The 9,848-nt window shown below is 35.1% G+C and overlaps 1 non-coding gene across 1 annotated transcript; it reads left to right on the top strand.

The window, feature by feature from the left end:
- The first annotated feature begins 6,165 nt into the window (after nt 1–6,165).
- LOC105053628 (uncharacterized) lies at nt 6,166–7,656 on the top strand. The gene is made up of 2 exons (XR_012135476.1): nt 6,166–6,498; nt 6,588–7,656. It is a non-coding gene; the product is annotated as an uncharacterized protein (transcript).
- The last annotated feature ends 2,192 nt before the right edge of the window (nt 7,657–9,848 follow it).

Here is a 9,848-nt window from a genome sequence, read left to right as displayed (position 1 = left end):
ACTCTCAACTTACGATCTCAAGTCAGAGTCATGACAAATCATGAATACAAGTTTTGGAGGATGCACATGTCTTTAAGTGATCTAATGTTCCCAATGAAATTTGTAGCTACTTAATAAGGCAATCATGTTTATGCCTCCATTTTTTGCAAGCTAAATAGCTATGTACAAATTTCATTGTGAACGTTGGATCTTAAACTTGGCACAAGCATGATGAGTTGAGTGGGGATGGCATCGGGCTCGATTTCTAACTATCCAAATCCAAACCCAAATACTGAATAATCTATCCAAACCCAGTCTAAACACTATCGGGACTGAATTATTTTTGCCCAAACCTATCTCAATTGGGTATCGGATAATTCAGATTTATCCGGTCCAAACCCACTTGAGTCATATTGAATATATTTTTTTTTTCATTTCTATCAACTTTAAAGTCATACTAATATTCCACAAATCATACCTACCTTAAACAAATAAAATTAAACAACACTTAGTTTCATGTTCAATGAAAATAAAATTCAAATTATCTTAAGCAAATAAAATTCAACAACGCTTAGTTCAACAATACTTAGTTCCATATTCAATTTAAATAAAATTTAAGTATAATATAAATTTAACAAACTAAGACAATCAACAACAATATTTAGTTCCAACACCTCTGAAGTAAATAAAAATATAAATATAATTTAAAAAAAATACATCTAAGTTTCAATTTTCAAAAAGACTAAAACAACAATTAAATCTGCTATCAATAACTAATATTTGAAATTCAAGTTCAAATTTAAAATATATCAAATATTCATGTATCTTGTGATTGTATGAATATTTTTTAATTTTTATTTGGCTAAAATATATTTTATGAATAAGTTAAAATTTAGTAACTAGTAGATGATAATTGATTAAATATATTTAATATATATATATATATTAAAATATTAAAATAATTTGTATGAGTTCGGATCGGATATCGGATTGGGTGCATAACTATCTAGTCCCAATCCGATCCCAAAATTAAGCATTTGGGTTTTATCCAAATCCGACCCAAACTCATTCAATGCGTTGACTACTCGATCCAATTAAGTCGGATTGAAATGAATAGCCGCGGATTTGAATTTTGTTGCCATCTCTAATTGAGCCCCTACTTTGCCATTCGCAACCCACGGGTTCAAACCTCCGATTTCCTGGGCATGGAGTGGATCGAGGTCCACCCAACAAAGTGCACCACTCACTATGAGGTTAGTACCAGCAAACCAACCAGCATCACACCTAAGTTTGGGTTCAAATCAACTCAACCCATCTTATACTCAATTTCATGCTGATGTTTGTCCCTGTGATTCCTGCTAAAGTGGAAGATCCCTAATGATTCGGATGGGGCCCACTGCAATGGTTGTTGGGGAGCAGCGAACCACAGGAAAACCGCACGCTATGGTATGAATTTAAAATTAACCGCGGTCGCCATGACCAAAGGAGCAAATAAGGGGGACATAGCCAGGTTTGCATGATAAGTTTATCTGCTACTTTTTCTTCAGTTGTAGGTTTAAGAGAAAAATACTTGAAGATTATAACATATAACAATGTTTAAGAAGCATTGATCCAACTGATGAGAGGATATCTTGGAATGGAGATTGTTTATTGTCTTCATTGAGAAATATGAATTCTGAATTAACCTCTCCCATGTGAAAAAGGTAACCACTCATAGTAGGCTTTTTTTTTTTTTGGTAAGAACTCATAGCAGGCATTTAATAAAACTAAGACATTGCATCACAAAAAAAATAAAATAAAAAAGGCAGCTAGTATGTAGCATCTGAAAGCAAGTATAAGCAATACCTCCAAAAAAAAAAAAAAAAAAAAAAAACCATTTGTCAGATCACGTGCCCAAAACAGTGAGATTTTTTTATGTATATTAATTGAAACAATAAATATAAATATTTTTAAAAAATCTCATTTAATATTTGAAAGCCTGTTTTCCAGATGAAGGAAGAGAAGAGAGCATGTTGTCCGTTAATTCTCTTCCACTGGTCAGGTACCCACCTTCTCTCTCTCTTGCTTATGAACTAGTAATCACGTGACGTTATTCACAACACTCACGTAATGTTTTCGTGAAACCAGGTAACTCGCACTGACTACGTGATGGACGCAAAGAAAAGACCCAGAAAGCAAGTTCTGTCGTTATCCATAAGCTAGTTTGGCGTAAACTAATTTGTTTTCCCTACAGTTTAACATAGCGATGCATTGGAGGAGTGTGTGATGACCAGCTGGACCAGACTGGACTATGTTTCATAATAACTTAATTGTGGGGTTTAGTTCTTGTTGCTGTCAACTACAGAGGACGAGTTCACAATTTAACATGAAGAAAGAGAAAGAACAGAAGAGGATAGATTGTTTCAGTTACAAGCAATGATGGTGCATGCATGTGTTTTAAGCTAATTATTGCTGTCTAACTACACTATTTTACATGAAGAAAGGGAATTGAATTTCAGTTACAAGCAATCATGGTGATGTTTTAAGCTAATTAACCACCTTTGCAAATAATTGGATTACATACACGCACGTTGCGCGTCTAGCATAAAAAAGTACAACAATAAAGAACAAAGTATTGTACAAAGTAATATAAAATAACAGGTAGGAGAGTTCTATGTTAGTTATTAATCTATAGTTAGAAAATTGAAGTTGTATAATAATATTAAGTAAATTATGAATTGACCCACATTACATTAATTTTTTTTTTTTTTTGTAGTATTTTGTTAAATGAACGTCATGTATATGAATTTGTATAATATGTACCATTGAAAATGGGTCATCTATGCTTTCTTTTTTTTTTTTTTTTTAATAGCAAGCTTTGATGTTTGATGTATTAAATAGTTAAATAAAATTTGAAAACATGAAATAATGCGTATTTTACTAGTTTAATACTACTATAGTTTTGCTTTGTGCTGGATTGAATATTTGGCACCAAGCTTTTAGATAGATGGGTTTTTATGCGTTTGTAACTTTTACTTCACTTTAAGCTCATTATTCTACCACAAAAAGAAAAAAAAGAAATGTTCACACCAGTTTCCAAGAGTGACACCATCGGAAGGTACAAGAGGCAACTTCATAGGTTTGCTCTATTTTTGCTAGCTTCCCCTTCTTGATTATTTCTTAAACCATAGATGAAGCGTTGAACGGTTCATGAAACCTTATACTCTCTACTTTAATTAAGAGTTGGATTCACACCAATTCCTGATCCTTGCTCTTTAAAGACATTACTAAATTACAAGAGGCGACTTCAGAGAGTGCCCTATTTTTGCTAGCTTCCACTTCATTGACAAAAAACAAGTACGGAACAATCCATGAAACTTCAAAACTCACCAATACTCTCTTCTTTAATTAATTAACAGTTAGAATCCTCTCAAATTCCTCTCTAATTCAATCTTAAATCTGAGTTATCCATCACAACCATCCATAATTCATACTGCTGTTATGATTGGATGAAGCCCATGCAACATACGGAGTAGCTTATCTCATGAAACTCTGTGTATCTCACCACGACCATCAAAACAACCATGATTGGAGAACTAACTCCACTCTTAATTTGACAAACAGAGTCCCTCCCGGTACTACGGAGAAAGAAAGATAGGAAGACCATAAGATAGACCAAGACTAAGGAGGTTTTTTCCTATTAGATTGGGAACAAATGGTACAGAACTATAAATATTCAACAGTATTATATATCAATCTACATAGGTTAGAGAGTCCTAGATTAGAGAGTGAGACGAATCATAGCCATCACGTACATGTTCGTAACAAAAGAAAAGAGAACTACGGATCGGCGAACACAAGGTAGCGTACAAATCCTCTTTCCCTCCTAGTGGGTTCCCATCTCTGCCATTCCCCTGAGCTCCTCCTCGGCCTGCCGCGCCGTCCTCTCACCAACCCTTTAATTACTCATTCATACGGTCACCGGTAACCTTAAATATTAGCCTTACCTCCTAAATCTCTCCGTTGCAAATGCCTCCAGTCAAAGCCAAGGGGCGTCCTCTTTGTTGCCTGTGGCCCTGCAGGTTTCTTTATTAAAAGACCAACGGGCAGGATGGCTGCTGTGGCAGTTGCAGGGGTTTTTATTTGACCATGTACGTAGTATTTTTTTATTTGCTTATAATCTGGTTACAACAAACCACCATCATTGATATTATTTCTTGCTCAGCAGTGAGCAAATAACAGCTCCAACTTTTATTTGAACAGAAATTTTTTTTTTAGGGAAAATATAACAATTTGTAAGAGATCTATTCCAACAAAGTCTTAATAACCTTATATATTGTTGTAATATTCCATCTTTGAAACCACAACCATTAGAGCGCTTACAATTTTTCAATCACTATTATTATTACTATAATTTTAGAGATCATGTAACAATTGGTGTTAGATCATAATATTTTTTTTATTAGTATAATCTTGTATTAGTCTATATTATTTTTTTAATATTATGATTTTGTTAGAGTGATTTTAGGAATTATGTAACAATCTGTAGCAAACTATATACTTGATATTATTTTTTTAATATCATGATTTTGTTAGATTGATTTTAGAGAACATGTAACAATCTGTACCAAACTACAATACTTGATATTATTTTTCTTTAATAACATGATTTTGTTAGAGTGATTTTAGGGATCACGCAATAATCTATATCAAACTATAATACTTGTATCAATTATAATAGTTTTCCTTCATCAGCTGATCTCGCATCAACCTGTATTATTTTCTTATTGGTATAATTTTAAGAATCATGCAGCAGCCAATATCAAATGACATTAATTTTTTGTTACTATGATCCTATATCAACCTATATTATTTTCTTTTTTTAGCATAATCTTTCCGGAATGACTTTAGGGATTATGTAACAATCTATATCAGACTATAATAAAAAAAACAATGTAGATAGATACAGGATCACACTGATAAAAAAAAATTATGGCTAAATATAGGTTGTTACATGATTCCTAAAAATACGCCGACAACTATAATTAAAAATTTTAAGCATTAAAAAAATAATGACAATACATGATTAAATAATATTTTATCACCTAAAAATAAAATTTCTACTGGTTAAAATTTGAATTTAAATACTTCATTCTATTTGATGATTAGTATAAATGTTGAATAACAGCCATCATCTTTATCACATAAGTTGAATCATGATCATTATCCAAATCCTTGCTACCAATGCATATGGCATATTAGACCTCCTTTGGAAGACTGAACCAAAAAAAATGGTCATCATTATATAGTTAATTTTATCCATTCTCTCTCTATATATATAACTCCACAATATATCGATATCAAGTCATATCTAGTACATTCAAACTCTGTCCTAATATCCTTAAATGTTTTTTTTTTGGTACAATATCTTAAATATTTCTCCTCTCATATTTTTGTTGAACATATGCATATAAGGTAACTAACATTAAGATGCTCAACTCTTCTACCTATATTTATTTATTACTTAATTTTTTAAGAAGAAAATATACCTAATGCACATGGCACATTCTAGTAAATTATGAGTAATAAAATTTTGTTTGGGAGGGCATTATTTTTCTTGCCACATGAGTGGGTGCAAGGGCCTTCCTTTTTAGTGAGTATTATGGTCAATTGGTCTAGGAGTGTTGGATCACGTTGATCGAATCAAAAATTAATCAACCAAATTAATATATTTAAAAATAAATTATAAAATTAAATCCAAATCAATTTATTTATTAAATATGTAATATGATTCGAATCATATAAATATTTATTAAATGAATCAAATCAGATTAAATAAATTAAATAAATTTTTAATAAATTAAATGAATTGAAATAAATTAAACCGATTAAATGAGTTAAATTAAATAAGACAGAAAGAAGTAAAATAGGTTTTAAATCGAGTTAGTGATATTAAAGAGTTAAACGTATCTGACATGATATAATTATTAAATAAATTAAAATAAATTAAATGACTTATAAATCTAGCCGAATTCATTATTTATATCAAAAACTTAAAATAGGTCATCATGGATGAGATCGATGAGTCAGGATCATAACTTGCCACCCCTGCATATGCCATAAGTATAGGATGGGGCGCGGCAAGAATAAGCGTTCGGGTTAGAACCCGTCCCAATACGGAGATAAAAAAGAGGAAAGAAATCTTCGTCTGGACTACCGGGTGGTGGTCAGATTCACACTAGCAAACGAAACAAGGGGCTATAAAGAGACATAGCAGCCTCCCGTCCTTCCGCCCATGGTCAGTTGGTCTCCCCCACCATCTCTCTGCTGTCTCTGACAAAAGAAAACGAGAAGTATGTGTGTCTGCGTGTAAGAGAAAGAGCTTCCTCTTTACCATAACTCCAAGACTACAAAAAAAAGGAGAAAAAAAGACGCATGGACGATCTCCGCCACCACCACCACCAATCCATTCCTCCTCCGCCTCTCGCCGACGCCAACTCCGCCGCCGCCCCCTGGGCCTTCCTCTGGGAACCACCGCAGGTACCTTTCCTCCTCTTCTCCATCTTCAATTCTGATTCTTTTTCGCCAATTTCGCCGAATTTAAGACCAAAGGAACCGATTGGACGCAGGAGGCGAGCGGGATCACGGCGAGGAGCTGAAGCAGGCGCTTCTCCGCACGACGGTGGAGCTCGAATCCACTCGGATCGCCGCCCAAGAGGAGCTCCGGCGAATGGAGGCCCAGGCCCTCAATCTAACCCACCTCCTCGAGATCGCCACCCGAGAGCGCGACGAGGCCCGCCACCAGTGCCACGCCCTTCTCCTGCTCCTCATGGATCATAATAACCACCTGGCGTCAAACCCTAATCCTAACCCTAACCCTAGCCAGGCGGTCCAATTGGACGAAGGGAGCAACGTGGCGGCGGGGGCTGGGGGCTTGTCGTCGTCATCCGAGGGGGGAGGGGAGGAGGAGAGGAGCAATGGGACGTCGCCGGCGGGGATGGCGGCTGTGGAGGCGGAAATGGAGGCGGCGGCGCGGCGGCGGGGGCTGCCGGAGAAGGGTCGGCTGCTGGAGGCGGTGATGGCGGCGGGACCGCTGCTCCAGACGCTGCTGCTGGCGGGCCCGCTGCCGCAGTGGCGCCACCCACCGCCGGCACTCCAGACCTTCGAGATCCCGCCCGTTTCCATCGGCCTCCTCAACTCCAACAACGCCACGACCGGAGACGTGACGACGGTGGCGTTCGGCGGGGGGCGGTCTCCGCCGCCATCGCCGCCGTCGCTGCCGAATTCTACGTCGTCGTCGCCGGAAACCGAAAGCAACAGCAGCGGAGGTTACAAGTTCCCGAGGATCCGCTCTTTCCACCTCTGACTCTCTCTCTCTCTTTTTTTTTTTGCCAATCACTGCCGAATTCTTGGTCATTGTCGCCGGAAACCGAAAGCTACAGCAGCGAAATTTCCAAGTTCCAGAGGATCCGCTCTTTCCACCTCTTGACCCTTTTCTTGTTCCTTTTTATTATTTCCACTTTTAAGTTATGTTTTCGTTGTGCTGAGGCCTTTTCTTCTCATACCTAATAACCGAAACGTATATGAATTTTTTTTTTTTTTAATTTTTGTTTGTTTGTTAACAGTTTATTATCCATTTCTAATATATGATGATATTGAGTGAAAATTCTGATAAGAAAAGATACTTCAGTATGTAAATTTAGCGTATCATGATGGTTGGCTTCGCAAGTGGCAACGTTGGATAAAGTTCATAACGCGGCTTCGTACCATGGATATTTGATTGAGGTGCTACCATGTGGGTCCCATTCAGCTCAACGATGTTTGCATGTTACTGTCTCGAGAAGCCTATGGTCATATTTGTACAATGAATTATTGGAGATATTTTGCAGCCAGAGAGAGATTATTCCTTACACAACATACATGATGTATGAGAAGGGTGGCAAGTCAAGATAAGTTACCTGATGAATGGAGCCCATGACAATAAAAGATCTGTTTAGACTGACTCCAAACAAATTGTCTACACTAAAATTGATTTAACCAATTATTAGCTAATTTTTTTTTGTTTCCTACAAAGTAAACAGATTGAATTTAGGTTTGGAAGATGCAATTTTAGATGACATTATGCTATATTTGATCGAATTATTCAAGCTCATAGTCAATAGGATGGACTCCTACAACATGTAAGGAATTTGATCAAGCATGTCTTTCTAGAGGAAATGCGCTTCTTACTATGATGCGCTGATCAATTAGTATAAAATGATATGAAAAGGTCTTTTAATTTCTGTCTTAAATAGTTTCTTAGTGATTTTACCAATGTCTAGATTGGCATTTTTCATATTGTTTTCATTATATAAGTGGATATTTAATTTCTTGATTGCTATACATCAACCAACATCACAGGATGTTATGGTTGCAAGTTGCTCCAGCAGTCATTCTCAATTCACATAAATTGGTACATCAATTAATCATGGTCATAGTCACCAGAAATAATAGCTGAGATACCAGCCTTTACAATCCTGGAGTTGAACAGAATGGACCAATCAAGCTTTGGTTTTGACTAGACCGTATTGATTCACCTAAGATCACCCAAACATGCCTTGCACTTTATGTTTGGTTGGAGATAGAAAAGAGAGTTGGCAGGATGGATAAAATATATAAAAAATTAATTTTTATATTAACAAGATTATCCTTCATTATTTCTTTCATAAAATTTAACACTTCTTTATTTTTTTCATTTATCTTATTTATTTATTTTTACCTAAATTATTTCTCTCATACCATTATATTTTATTACTAATTATTATAATATTAGTACATAATTTTCATAATTATAAATAAATATTTCGAATTATCTTCTATTTTTTTGTATTCATTATTTTAGTTAACTATTTATATAGAATTAATTAACTATTTAAATTAAATTATAAGTTAATTAGTTATTTATATAATTAATATATATAAATAAATCATTCATATATAACTAATTTATAAATTATTTATTAAATTAAATTAAGTATTTATATTTTTTTATAAATATTATAATTTTACGTATTATACTATTTTTTAGTATAAATAAGTAGTATAAATTAATAATAATAATATTTTTTTTATTAAAAATAATTTAATAAAAATTCATATAAATATTATCTACTCTTTTTTCTATTTTTTGTATATCAAATAAAAGAGAAAGTTATTTTCATCCATCTTTTTATGTTTCATCAAATATACAAATGAATGGATAGGATATACAACCACCTCTTCTATCTATCGTTCCTCCAATGGTACCCAGCAAAAGGGAGTCCTGGATGCATGGATGGTGGTCAACAACCTGAGGCCTCTTGTCTGCATTGGAGCCAAGCAATTAATTGGGAGGATCTGAGGAATAAGCAAGCGGGGCAGAGAATGACCACTGCTACCACCTAATGGATAATAAGATGTGCTTTTCTAAAGAAGAGAGGATCTTGTAATCATAAAGTAGCTTCATTAGGTTGTGCACTAGACTTCTCTTTCTGTCCCCACCTTTAATGACTAAGTCTCCAATCCAACCCCACCTTTAGCTTCTCCCTAGTAAAATATTGGAGTATCATGGAAAACAAGATGAGGCATGACCAAGATGTTAGGCTGAAGGATTTGATCAGGGTTTTAACATCATTGTTATTGTAACATGTACTAGATCTGGGACTGGTGTCAAGAAAAAAAAAAAAAAAAAAAAGATCGGATAAGAAGCACCTTGGTCTTACCATAATTATAGGCTAAGCTAGCTCATGATCGACTACTGTAACAAAGGGAAATCATGGAGGCTAAAGCTTGATGTTCAACTTTAGTTACGATAAACATCATGAGGATGATTCCCTAAGTTTGGACGGAAAGTTGTCCCACATTGCAGTCTC

This window comes from Elaeis guineensis, chromosome 11 (assembly GCF_000442705.2).
Source record: "Elaeis guineensis isolate ETL-2024a chromosome 11, EG11, whole genome shotgun sequence".
Taxonomy (NCBI): Eukaryota; Viridiplantae; Streptophyta; class Magnoliopsida; order Arecales; family Arecaceae; genus Elaeis; species Elaeis guineensis.
Note: the sequence above shows the minus strand (reverse complement) of the source record. Positions and strands in the feature narration are given on the sequence as shown.